This window comes from Taeniopygia guttata, chromosome 2 (assembly GCF_048771995.1).
Source record: "Taeniopygia guttata chromosome 2, bTaeGut7.mat, whole genome shotgun sequence".
Taxonomy (NCBI): Eukaryota; Metazoa; Chordata; class Aves; order Passeriformes; family Estrildidae; genus Taeniopygia; species Taeniopygia guttata.
Window position 1 is genome coordinate 10,755,360 of NC_133026.1, and position 12,399 is coordinate 10,767,758.

Here is a 12,399-nt window from a genome sequence, read left to right on the forward strand (position 1 = left end):
AAACAGCCTGGGATGACTCCCCTCAATCTCTGGGATTTTGTAGTTTTGTGTTTTGTTGGGTTTGTTTATTTGTTTTTGGGTTTTTTTTTTCCAGATGACTTGAAAAGCATTCATTGACCTAAAATGTTACTTTAAGTTTTGAAACACCTTCAGGACCAAATCTAAAGTGAAATTTAACTCCTTTAAATTTAACACAGAAGAAGCATAATTTAAGTTTAAGGTTTTGTAAAAGAAAAGGAAGCTAATGTTTTTTGCCAATGATTATTTCATTAACCTCTTTGCCAAAAATATAATTTAACTCCAATAATCCAGTCATTTTAGTATTACTTCCTCTTTTACTAAAGGCTAGCATCCTTCATTACAAGATTCACCGAAACCAGAAGCAGCTCTTGCTTAGTTTTAGATCACTGTATGAAAGACTATCACCTTCTGGGTGCACATTTGTTCACAGTCAGAGCACCCCACCTTCCTAGAGTATCACTGTAATCAAAACTACTGGTAATTCAGGTTTTGACTCACAGTTAAAGGATGGACTGCCAATATTTTAGCTTGGATTTAATGACAATAATCCTTCCTTGCAAGTCAAAATAACTGGGCAGACCCTTCTAAAAATTCCACTTATTCCTTGAATCCAGTTAGAATACACAATGTTAACTAAAAAAATTATAATCATATAGACTATAAGCTAAACTGTAACATATGTTCATTAAGAGTCCCTTCCCTTCTTGATAGCATTTTTTTTACATTTATTATGAATAATTGGACAAGAACCTTTAAATTTGAGCAGGGACACAAACCCAAGATCCTGGAGAGATGCCAATGTAGACAATGATATTCTGACCAAATTGTTTGCCTTGCTGCTTTAAGCAGCAACATGGTGACCATTTTCTGTCCCTATCTGTCGGGCAGCAACAATATTGAATGGAAATGAAACTCAGATATAAGTCTGCAAATTCTGCACATCCAGGTAGCTCAGCACTTAAAGTGACCGTAACCCAGTACATTCTTCACTTTTGCTCTACTTTTTAATTCCTAGAACAAGAACCAGAAAGCAGAAGGATACATCCAAACATTTGAGCATAAACCCTCAGCACTAGGGTATGGAAAAGCAAGCTACTTTGGACATTGGCCTGTTGATTCATCAGTTCCTTGTTTAAACAACAGTTAGAGTCAGACTCTGTTGTGGGGCAACCTGTGACAGCATCACAACCTGTGAAAATACGCATATGGATACCAACAGTGACCAAAAACAAAACCATAAAGCTGCCAAGAAACATCACTGTAAAGCTTTCAAACCTTTCATTAAGTTTCTGCCAAATGGGATTTATGAATTTTTTTTTTTCTCAACATAGTTACTATTTAAGTAATATTTTGTTTCTCGGGTTTCCCTGTCTGATCACTAGCATCCTGTAATTATAAAATATTTCACTTGAAATCAGACCGCAGAACGTTGGATCGGCCGAGAAACACTGATAAACACTTTTAACAGAGTAACAGAAATCTACAGTGCTTTAAGCAAGTTTGCAATTCCACTAACAAGACAGATGGAAGTTCGCCTTATGAATAGTACCAATAAAGTATTCACCATTGTTGCTTACTTCCAGAAGTCAGGAGTGAAGGGCTAATAAGAGAGAATTAACTCATCCAAAGGGAAAATACTGTTTAGATACTTGTGAAAAAAACCACAAGAAATCTAAAAGCCAAATAAGGTGATACAGTATTTAGACTTCCAAAAAGCCCAGCACTAGCTTTAGATAAAATAACTCTTATGTTCTTCACACTGAAAACTCAGTGTATTCCCAAACATATTCCATGTGAAATTCTGATAGCATCTGAAGGTGTAATTCCGGAAGTCTGTGTTGCCAGTGTTTCCTGTTTTCAATAATGAAAGTTATATTGGCAGTTTAGAAAAGAATCCCTAACACACAAAGCAATTGTGTCCAATTCATCACAGGCTACCATGGCAGACAGATGTCTATACACGTCTATAGGCATCTATATTTCTATCTATATGTGCAACAGTCCAGAACTCAAAGTTGTGTATACCTGCCACTACCTAAAAATACACATACACTGAACTCAGTGTATCTGTGAACTCTGCATGGCCATAGAGGCAATCCAGAACAAACCTTTACTGTAGGATATGCTCTCTGGAACACCAGCTCCTTACATGGCAACAGCCTTATGAGAATAACAACAGAGCTGCTGGAAGTGCAGAGGTGGCAATCCATTCAGCTTATGAACAACTGATTCCTTTTGTATTACATCATTCAACTACCCATTAAGGAGCTGGACTGACAGGATCCAGAACATGCATAGCCCAGCCCTCCCTGGTAAACGAGAGCATTCGAAAAGATTAAGACTCAAAGAAATTGGTGATTCATCAGGGTGTCAAAACAGCGCTTCCCCAATTCCCGGCAATGTTCTAGGCCAAGCAGCTAGCCACATATTAGTAACCTCTGTCAGACTTCCAATTCTGGAGTTAATTGTTGTTCCTGAAACACATACCCAGACACAAAATACCTGCAGCAGCACACATCACAGGATGAACACTGCCACGGCTATCCTAATCACACATTTATGCTGTATTAGAGTCACACCTAATTTGAGCACTCCAAAGCACCTTTGTTGTGTGCAAGTATTGCTCTGAATGGGGGGCACCCTCCTTTAAAAAGGGCATGAAACAGCTACACACACAGATGTAAAAGACCAATGATTTCATAAATCCTTGGCTCCGTCACATCACCAAAATTTAAGTACCAACAGCTGGCAACCAATTAACAGAAATTGTTTCTATCTTGTAATACTTTTATGGAACTTGAATAGATGAATGGGTGGAACAGAAATCAACTGCTGGTCTCCTGTTTCTAACAAGTTCCTCAGACTTTTTGATTGTAGACACATTTTTATTATTAGACAGTCAAAGTCATTATATGCTTAAAGAGAAAAGAAACAGGTTGTTGTAATAGCAACAAGTCTTCTTCAATTATCCAGTATGTGCAGTACAAAAACGTTTTTTGACCAGGTGAAATAACACTCAGTTTTATATTCAGTGAAGTTGCTTTAGAATGCTATTTTTGTGTTTGACTGTTGTGATACGCTAGCTTGCCTTAAGTTTAGTACAGAGGAGTTAATGCACAGGAAAAGAAAACAGAGCTTTCCCAAAGCATTAGCTTGAAAATGCAAATACAATTAGAACTGGTGCCTTTGACAAAGCACTTTATAAGTTCATGGGAAGAGGTTGTGCGTGTGTGTCTTCTCTTTTTTGAGGGATTACAAACTTTGAAACAGTGCTAATTTTAAGTTTGATGTCAATTTCCCCTCCCTAATTCAGTAAGTGGCTTCTGTGGTGAAATCCACCCATCTAGATCTTGTATATGGACTAAAATCAGAGTATTAATTCTAGCACATGCATGCCTTGCTTTCAGAACAACATTGCTCAAACATCTTTCCAGGGCCTTTACTACAAGAGTAGCTTTTACTCTCATCTTCTACACAGCTCTCCACACATCACTGCCTATTTCAAAACTGCAGGGAGAGGGTTAATTTTCTTCCTTAAAACGTCCTGTTTTGTAACATCCTTCCTACTCACACCTGTGTGCCCATTCTGAATTCAAATGCACAAGACTTCCAATACTCTTGTTAGCCGAGTATTGCTGATTACATGCAGGAAAAAAAAAATGCAGCCTGAGATTATTTTCTACGGTTATGTCTAAGACTTAAGACTCCAAAAATGTCATTTTACTAGTAAATGCTTACAGGAACTAAGTAAAAAGCTTAGAGAACTTTGTGAAACCACACTTATTACGTCTTAAGGCATGTAGCAGTTTCTCACAGGTGTGCATACATGCACACACACACAAATCACACTCCCAAAGCTTAATATTCTCTGGACTCCAGAACACACTTCTTTTGCTTGCTTCATCTCTTTCTGCCAGCAATAGCCCTCCTGACACAGCATTTATGAGCTACCTCCACAGCCACCTTCACACCTCCACGGCAAGAGCCCTCTACTTTGAGATCGATAAGGCTGCGGCCTTTGCAAAACCTGCTCCTTCCAACATAGGCACAAGAGAAGTCAAGTGCTTTACATTCTCATTTGTGTGCCTTACCTGTTAATTTACGAGTATGTGAATGCCTGATGAATATATATAGACACCACAGAATTAAACATTAATAGCGCTGAAGGTCCTAAAAGCCACCTAGTTTTTAAAAAACCAAACTGATGGAATACATCTACACCTAATTACTTTGTTTTTTGTAACTCCTTTTTTGCTACCTTTAAGCTGTCACTTTAGATTTGTCATGCACTATGGTCACAAACATGCCTTTTCCGTGTCTAGCATGTGCATTTTGTGAGGTAATGTAATAAATATTTAACAAAGAGTTTATATTACCATGCCAATTAAGCTCTCAACTGATTTAAAGCCCAAGCTGCTGCGAGATATGAGACTTAATAATGGACGCAGAAACAGATCAGTACAGAACATGTAGATTAGACAAAGTTGACTCTATTGACTTTGCATTTCAGCAAATAAACCAAGGAATTAACTTCACTCTAATAGAAATAAAACATCATCATCAGAAACTGCCTATATGGTTTCTGTATCTTTCAAAGAATCAAAAACCCCCAAAGTCCCCAAGCCCCCATAACTGCCTCCAATTCCAGATCTGTTTTGCTCTGCAATGAAACAGATTTAAGACACGGTCCTATATCTAAGCAATATACATATAATAAATACATAGCAATAATTTGTATTTTCTATGTGTATATTGGCACTACAGCCAGCCATAAAAAGCAATCAAGGCAGGACATACTTGTGCTGACACCTTTAGTCCCTCAGTGTTTGTGTATAAATGGAAAAAAAAAACCTGGAAAAAATTACAAGGTAAACAATCTAACCAACAATCTATTCAATCTAACCCTGAACACTGTGTGTGCTTAAGAACCCGATTACATACAATTGTTTATTAAGAAACATCCAAGAGATCTAATGCTTCCAATTTTCTGCTTGTAAATTCTATGTTCGTAATTCATTTAAGCAAATTAATTTAAGCAAAACTTTTACCTTCGTTTGAATAAAGATTATTTTTCCCCCCAAATCTAAGACCAATTAAATGTAGAAGTAATTGTTGCTTCCATATAAAGAGCATATCCACATGAATGACAACACATGTAGAAAAATAAAATTTTCTGTATACATTATACATAAAATATATACTGCTTTTTGTATGTGCATTAACAGGCCTCAGCCAAAAAAAAAATTAAAAATATAAGAATATCAATGTTGTTCTAATACCTAGAGTGATTAAGCTGATTAGCTTCATATCTTGAGAACCAACTTGAAGAAATGCTTACAAATCAGCAGGGAGAAGTGAAAGTTCAACTGATAAAAAGTTACCAGACCAGAATCAAAACCCAAGAGTTGTGAAATACCAGCAAGTCGAAAAAAAAAAATACAACATGCTTTGACCTTTGAGAATCTATCCAATCTGTAAAAACCAGATAAGTCTGACATTAAACTTCAACCACAAGACAGACCGTACAATAGCAGTCCTTGAGAAAGAAGAAAGATTCCTTCTCCAATTTTACTAAGGATTCAGGGGCCAACAAAACTAGGCCAGCGATAAGGCGCAGAATCAGAAGGCAGAATTCCCATGGTTTTACCCCAACAGTGACTCAAGTTTAAACAGTGGTTTTGAAACCAGCTCTCTCTCTGTGTGGCCACAGGCAAGTCTTAACCACCTTGCCTCAATTCGCTTAGCTGCAGAATAAAAATAATTATACTTATCTGCCACACAGGAATCTCGTACAACAAACACCGCTTGGCAAGGGCACATCTGTTTAAACCGTGGACAATGCTACGTAACAATTTTGAGCACCTGGACAAACTGAAACCGAGAATGAAAGCAACTTGGCCGAAGCAGCTACGAAGGCCCAACGACAGCTGAGTGCCGGGGGCAGCGCAGGGCCCGTGCGCTGCCGCAGGTCCCGCTCCGCGGCCCGGCCATCCACCTGCCCAGGGCACGGCTCGCCCGGAACGGCAGCGGCGCGCCCGGAGCGATGGGCCGGGGCCGGCCCCGCCTGCCGCCCCGGAGGGTCCCGCCGCCCATCGGCCCCGGAGGGTCCCCCCGGCGCTCCCGCAAGGCCCCGGTGGAGCGGGGGCAGCGCTCACCCGCTGCGCCCGGGGCGGCGAGGCCGCAGTGCGGGAGCGGCCCCGGCGGCTCGCCCGCCCTACCCCCGCCACCGCCGCGGCCCCGAGCCGGGATCCTCCTCCTCCTCCCTCCCGTCTCTCCCCCGGGAACCGCCTCGGGTGGGAAGATGGCGGCTCCGGCCGCATCCCCGGTGAGAGAGGGCGACGGAGCGGGGGGTGTCGCTCGCCCTTCGGCCCCGCCATGGCCCCGCACCGGGAGACGCGGCCGCGGAACAGCCCCGGCGGGCGCCGTCGCCCAGAGAGCGCGGGGCGGGCGGCCCCTCGCACTCACCTGTCACCAACAGCCGCCGCCGCCGCCCTCGGGCCGAGGCTCGGCACGGGGGACACGGGCGGGTACGGGGGTGGGGGGGGGGCTCCGCCGGCGCGGGGCCTTTCGCTCCTGTCGGGTTCCCGCGGGCGCCGGGGCCTCTCGCCGCGCCGCCGCCGCCGCCGGGGCCTCGCCGCCGGATGCCGTGAGGAGGAGAGCGGAGCGCGAGGCGGGGCCGAGGGGCGCGGGCGGGGCGGGGGGGGCGCGGGGGGCGGCGGCGGCTCCGGGCCCGAAACGTCTCCGAGCCGAGACTCAACCACCCGCTCGCATGAGAGACCCGCTTCCGGCTCCCGGCGGAAGTCCCGCCCCCGCCGGCGGAAGGGATTGGCCGGCGCCTCTCGGCCGGGCGCCGCCGCGCGCCCATTGGCGGAGCGGGGGAGGGGGAGGGGGGGAGGGGCCGCCGGCGCGCGCGCGGCGTGTGACGCGCGGAGCGGCGCGTGAGGCGCCTGACGTCACCGGCCGCCGAGGGGCGCGCGGGGGGCGGGGCCGGCACCGCCCTCCCTTCCCGCGCGCTTCCCCCGGAGGCGTTTTGTCCCTTCGCGCTCGCCGTAGCCCCGCCGGGAAGTGGCGGGAAAAGAGAGAGGAAGGGAAGGGGAGGGAGGAAGGGCGAGTGAGGGAGGGGGAGTGAGGGAGGAAGGGCGGGTCGCGGCGGGTCGTGGCGGGTCGCGGCTCCTGCCGCGGAAGCGGTGCCCCTGTCTCGCTGTCTCGTGTGTCGGCGGTCAGGGTGCAGCCGGGCTGTGTTTCAGGGCACAGGGACGGAGCGGGCCGGGGCCGTGCCCGCGGCCGACGGGGCCTCCCTGAGGGCTGCGGTGAGGGAGCGCGGCCGGGTCTGGGCTTTGGCACAGGGTGCGGTGTCGCCTTGTGGGGCGCTGCCATGGCAGCAGCGGGAGGGACCTGTCCGGAATTCCCTTCCGCAGAGAGCTCCTGGTCTGACAGCTCCTGTGGAGCAGGACTGAGCAATTATGGCTCGAAGGGAAGTGATAAACTTAAATAGAATTTTAGGAGGAAAGTGTTTAGTGACAGAGAGACACATTTATTTTTTTTCATGTGGGTTATGAAAGCCTGGAGAGTCTTGTCTCATAGAATCACAGAATGGTTTGGCTTGGAAGACACCTCAAAGATCATCGAGTTCCAGCCCCTCTTCTCATGGGACACCTTCCGCTAGTCCAGGTTGCTGCAAGCCCCATTCAGGCTGGCCTTCAACGCTTCCAGAGACAGCATCCACAGCTTCTCTAGGAAATACGTTCCAGTGCCTCCCCAGCCTCCCACTACTCATTGCACAGAGGGAGAGGAGTCCGAGGAAGCAAAGGGCTGTGTAACAGTCCTGGGAAGACAAGGGCTGCAGCAGGAAGACGGGATTGTTTTGTTAAGCAGGATCCACACAGTGCTTCCCTCCAACAGCACGTTCCAGTCCTCACAGACTGGCTCCTCTCTGCCACTGCCAGGGCTTGACAAGAAAAGAAGCTGCTGGGAAGTACAAATGCTGGAGAATGCCAGGCTGGACTGAACAACGTGCATGGGAAGAAAAGGGAATGCAGACAGGCAGGCACAGGACATTCTGGTTGGAACATGAGGGACTTTAGGCAGAGGTGACATCTCTGTAGGACTCTCCCAACTTCTCAGCCTCAAGCTCTCTCGCTCTTCCCAAGATGAGGAATAGAATAAATCTTCAGTTATATAAAACTGCAGTGAGCCCACAAGATTCAAGAGTTCTTTTGTGTGACCAAGGAACAAACAAGTCTTGTCAAACTGTTCTAGTTATTTACTACAGATCATCATCTATTTTTAACTACAGTTAATTAGGCAAAAGGAAGACTTGTGGTTTCCTCTTGGGACTTCAGGAGGAAAAAAAAAAAGTCTAGAAAGGATCATCTTCCAGAGCTGCTCCCAGTCCTCAGCTTGTCTACAAGCTATAAAAACTGCAAAACTACATCACATTACAACCAGTTGCCAGTAGTTATCTGTACCGTGCATTGCTGCCTGTCTGCATCTCAGAAATTAATCCAGATAGGATAATCCAATTTTTAATCCTTACTGATAGGATTCACATGCCTGCCTTCCAGGTATCTGCTAGAAATTCCCATAGAGACACTACAGCGATTAGAAGGCCGATTTTAAGGACAAGCACCCTTTTGGAATGGTTTTTGTGATAGTTTTAATGTTCTCGATGTTACTGTATTGTCAAAAATCCCTTGCTAACAGGGGCACTAAAAAACATCCCAGTTCAAGGAGTGAACTCAGACCCTACTGGACACAGAGCTTTCCTGTTCATTGAGGGAAGTGCATCTCAGTGCTCACTCTTGGGCAAACAAGGGGATGTTTTCCACAGGAAGTTGTTTCACTTTTGCAGAATTGTCATGAGGAAAAAGCCCTGAGCAGAGGAAGACGGATAGGATAGAGCTTGATGGGGAAAAGGAATAAACCAGCTTTGAGAGTGGGTGTTCAGAAGGACAGACCCTCAGACAGTGCCTCAAGCAGTGCAGGGAGTGTACTGATCCATCAGGTGGTCACCACATAGCCACTGTATAAACAATTGATTGCTTAAAAGTCTACCTAATGTTTTTTAAAAATTTATTTTATAAAGGATTTCGATATAATTTTGCTGTTTAATGCCAGACCATTTTTCAACAGACTGCAGTACTTGTCAAGAAAAGAAGAAAAAAAAAGAAAGGTCTGATTTTAAAGTCTCAAACATGATAAGCCCCATTATATCCTTGTTCTTGAGGGGCCTCAAAATTCCTTACTCCTTTAGACATGCAGTCTTCACGTCTGCCCAAGCTGTATTCCCATGCAACACTGGGTGAAGCACTTTTTCTGGAAAGTAATGTGAGTTTTCTGCCTGCCTGGCCCCCTTCTGAGTCTCACTGTGGGGGATGTGGAACTTAATCTCTAAAACTGCTTCCTTTTTTTAATGGCACACTGCTGAGATCAAAGAGGTTTGATGTTTTCCTTGGTACCCTGGTAGCTGGGAAATGTGTGCCCAGATAGGAGTGAAATATTACAGACTGACCATGGATGCTATGTGTGGTAGTAGAAACTACTCCTGTTTCTTCTGCCTTTTATACTCAGCAGTCAGAAGAGAGAGTGCACATCTGAAGGAGCAATGTCCATGAGTAATTGGACCCTTAGTGCACAAAAATCAAGCAAGATTAGACTAATTAATTGTTTTTTCCTTGATCTGTGGTCAATCAGATATAAAAAGGACTATGTAAGTCACTTCTCAGTATATTAGATGTATTCTTAAAATTACATTTTGGTCTGGAGGAGTCCCAGGGGGAGCTTCATTGCTGTCTAAAACTGGAGGTTGTAGCCAGGTCAGGGTCGGTCTCTTCTGTCAAAACTCAGGTGAAAGGATGAGAGGAAATTGAATTGTGCCAGGGGAAGTTCAGCTTAGATATTAGAAAAAAAAAAATGTTCACTGGAAGAGTGGTCAGGCACTGGAATGAGCTGTCCAGAGAGGCAGTGGAGTCTTTGGAAATGTTCAAGAGGTGCTTGGGTGTTGCAGCTGGTGATATGGTTTAGGGATGGTTTTGGAAGTGCTGAGTTGAGGGTTGGACTAGATGATCTTGAAGGTCTCTTCCAACCTTGATGAATCTCATTCTGTGATTCTGTAGGTTTTAAAATTAGGATTCATAGTTAGGGGGTAAGAAAAAGGTCTTTGGTATGCTTAAGAAGATACCTGTACAAAGAGGAACTGCAAATAATGCAGTGTTCCTGGAAACTAAACCTAGAACTGAGCAGCCAGAAAATCACACCCTCAAAAGTCACTGGATGTACTGAACACTTGGGCTTTACGGTCTTTATGATTTCTTCTCAATATAGTAAAAAGCATAATATTTCCTTCATCACAAGAGCATGGAGGATTAATTAATTTAAGTTTGTGAAGCACTTGGGTGGAATGATAAAAACTTCCACTAACAAAGAACTAGATTTCTGCTTTGTAAGGAAGTTCTTGGTCTGGACTGCCTCTTTTTTATTGTTTGTTTGTTTGCAAGTTTGTGTTTTTATGTTTATTTATTTTTACTCCTTTGAAACACACTCATAAAATCCCTTCAGATCTATGGGATAAGGCTTCATGAATCACTAGTATTTAAGAATTGCTGACCTGAAACACTTGCCAAAAGTCACAAACCACTCAGTACTCTGCAATTTTGTGAGACCTTATGAACCAAGTAATATTTTACAATACCTGAAGCTCTTACCCAGCTTTGCAGGAAACGATGTGTTTTGAAACCTAAGATACTAAATTATGGTACACAATGGGCTATTCCTGTCATAAAACTTTAATAGAATACTGTAACCAGTCTCTATTGCATGGATTTGATGAGTGGCATTTTAAGCATATATTATTTCTATATCAGTATCTTTCATAAGTCACAAGTAAATATATAATTGTACCAAAGACAGTCCTTGTTCCAAAAAGACTATCTCAACAGCCAATGTGGAGGACATGAGAAGCTAAATAATCTTTCCAAAGGGAGGGGAAACTAAGAGAGATTAAGTGACCTGCTGAAAGGTTATACAAGATAGGCACATCTAAGTTTCAGCTCCAAGTGGTATCTTATACTTTAGTGAAATGTTCAGGCTTCCTTTGTAGCTAAGTGAAAATCAATTATCAAGTAAACTGTTGAAAGTTCTTTATTGATCAGATAGATTTATTATCTCTGTTACCCCATGCATCTCTAACTGAAGGAATGATCCAGGTTCAGATGAGGTAGACAGAGATATGTCGCAGTATAACTTTTCTTGTTTGATGTTTAATGGCATACTCTTCATTTCTCAGCTAAGTTCAGATGTGTAATACAGAGTATTCAGTATTGATAAAAGCAGGTGATAATTTGGATCTGGTTCTTTTCCAGTTGAACAACCATTTTTAACACTGTGGCGAGGCTATCACGAGACAATTCCTTAATTAGATCCAGTGCCAAAATGCAGCTGGACTGCAGTGGAGTCCTGATGCCCAGACAGCAGCACTGGGTGCCCACACGTGGCTGATAGCACGAACACATGCACTTCGTGTCTTCCTTGGATCTTCAATATCAAGCCTTCTAAAGCACTGCTGTAGAACCAGTTCAAACAACCCCACTCTCAGCAGATTTTCCCTCTGGCCTTATCCCTGCAGCAGGTGAGTCTGATTTCTTTAAGACACAGAGATAATTTTAAACTAAGGCTGTAAAGTGGGTGCGAGCCGTTGTTAAACCTGAGATTTCACCCTGTAAAAAAAGTCTAAGCTGTAGACTTACATAAATACTAAAACTGTTGTTAACAGCAGCTGATTGCAAACTTTCAGGAGGTGTTTTAACAGTAATAATTACTGATAATTGAGCATAATCACAAATCTGAAAATAGCCATTCTGTTTAATGGAGTTTGCACTATCATAAAACTGGCACAGGCCTTACACACACACAGAATCACAAGGTTGGAAGAGACCTTCAAGATCATCGAGTCCAACCCATTCCCTGACACCTCAACTAACCCATGGCACTGAGTGCCATTCTCTCTATAGACCTGCCACTCTGCTACAGACCTGCAGCAGTCAGAACTTGACAACCCAGGCATAATCTGGGTTTGGGCAATATTCTCTCTTTGATTTAGTTATTGTTAATCTGAGACATATTTGTGTCTTTAGCTTGGGCCCATTTTCAAAAGCTAATTAAACCTTATGAAAAAATTGTATAATTTGTACATTTTCTGGCTGAGTAAAAAATTTTAAGGGGTCTGGAATATAATCTTTTCTTAGCAGTAATGGTATTAGCAATTTTCTGCCTTTGTACCTATTTTCATCATTTTATCACAGCTGTTTCTGAGCACTTCACAACAGTCTTTAAATATCATTATAGCTCCTGTGTGAAGTATGAGTGTGTTTATCCCCTATC

The 12,399-nt window shown here is 43.9% G+C and overlaps 1 protein-coding gene across 2 annotated transcripts in view; it reads right to left on the bottom strand.

The window, feature by feature from the left end:
• The window catches only part of LARP4B (La ribonucleoprotein 4B), a 55,840-nt gene extending 49,024 nt beyond the window's left edge, over positions 1-6,816 (bottom strand). The window contains exon 1 of one of the 2 annotated variants that reach the window (XM_072925330.1): positions 6,487-6,816. The gene's annotated coding sequence lies outside the window, so the exon portion shown is untranslated. Of the gene's footprint in view, positions 1-6,176; positions 6,196-6,486 lie in introns of those variants that run through there. The other variant, XM_072925329.1, reaches the window with a different exon arrangement.
• Positions 6,817-12,399: the final 5,583 nt, after the last annotated feature.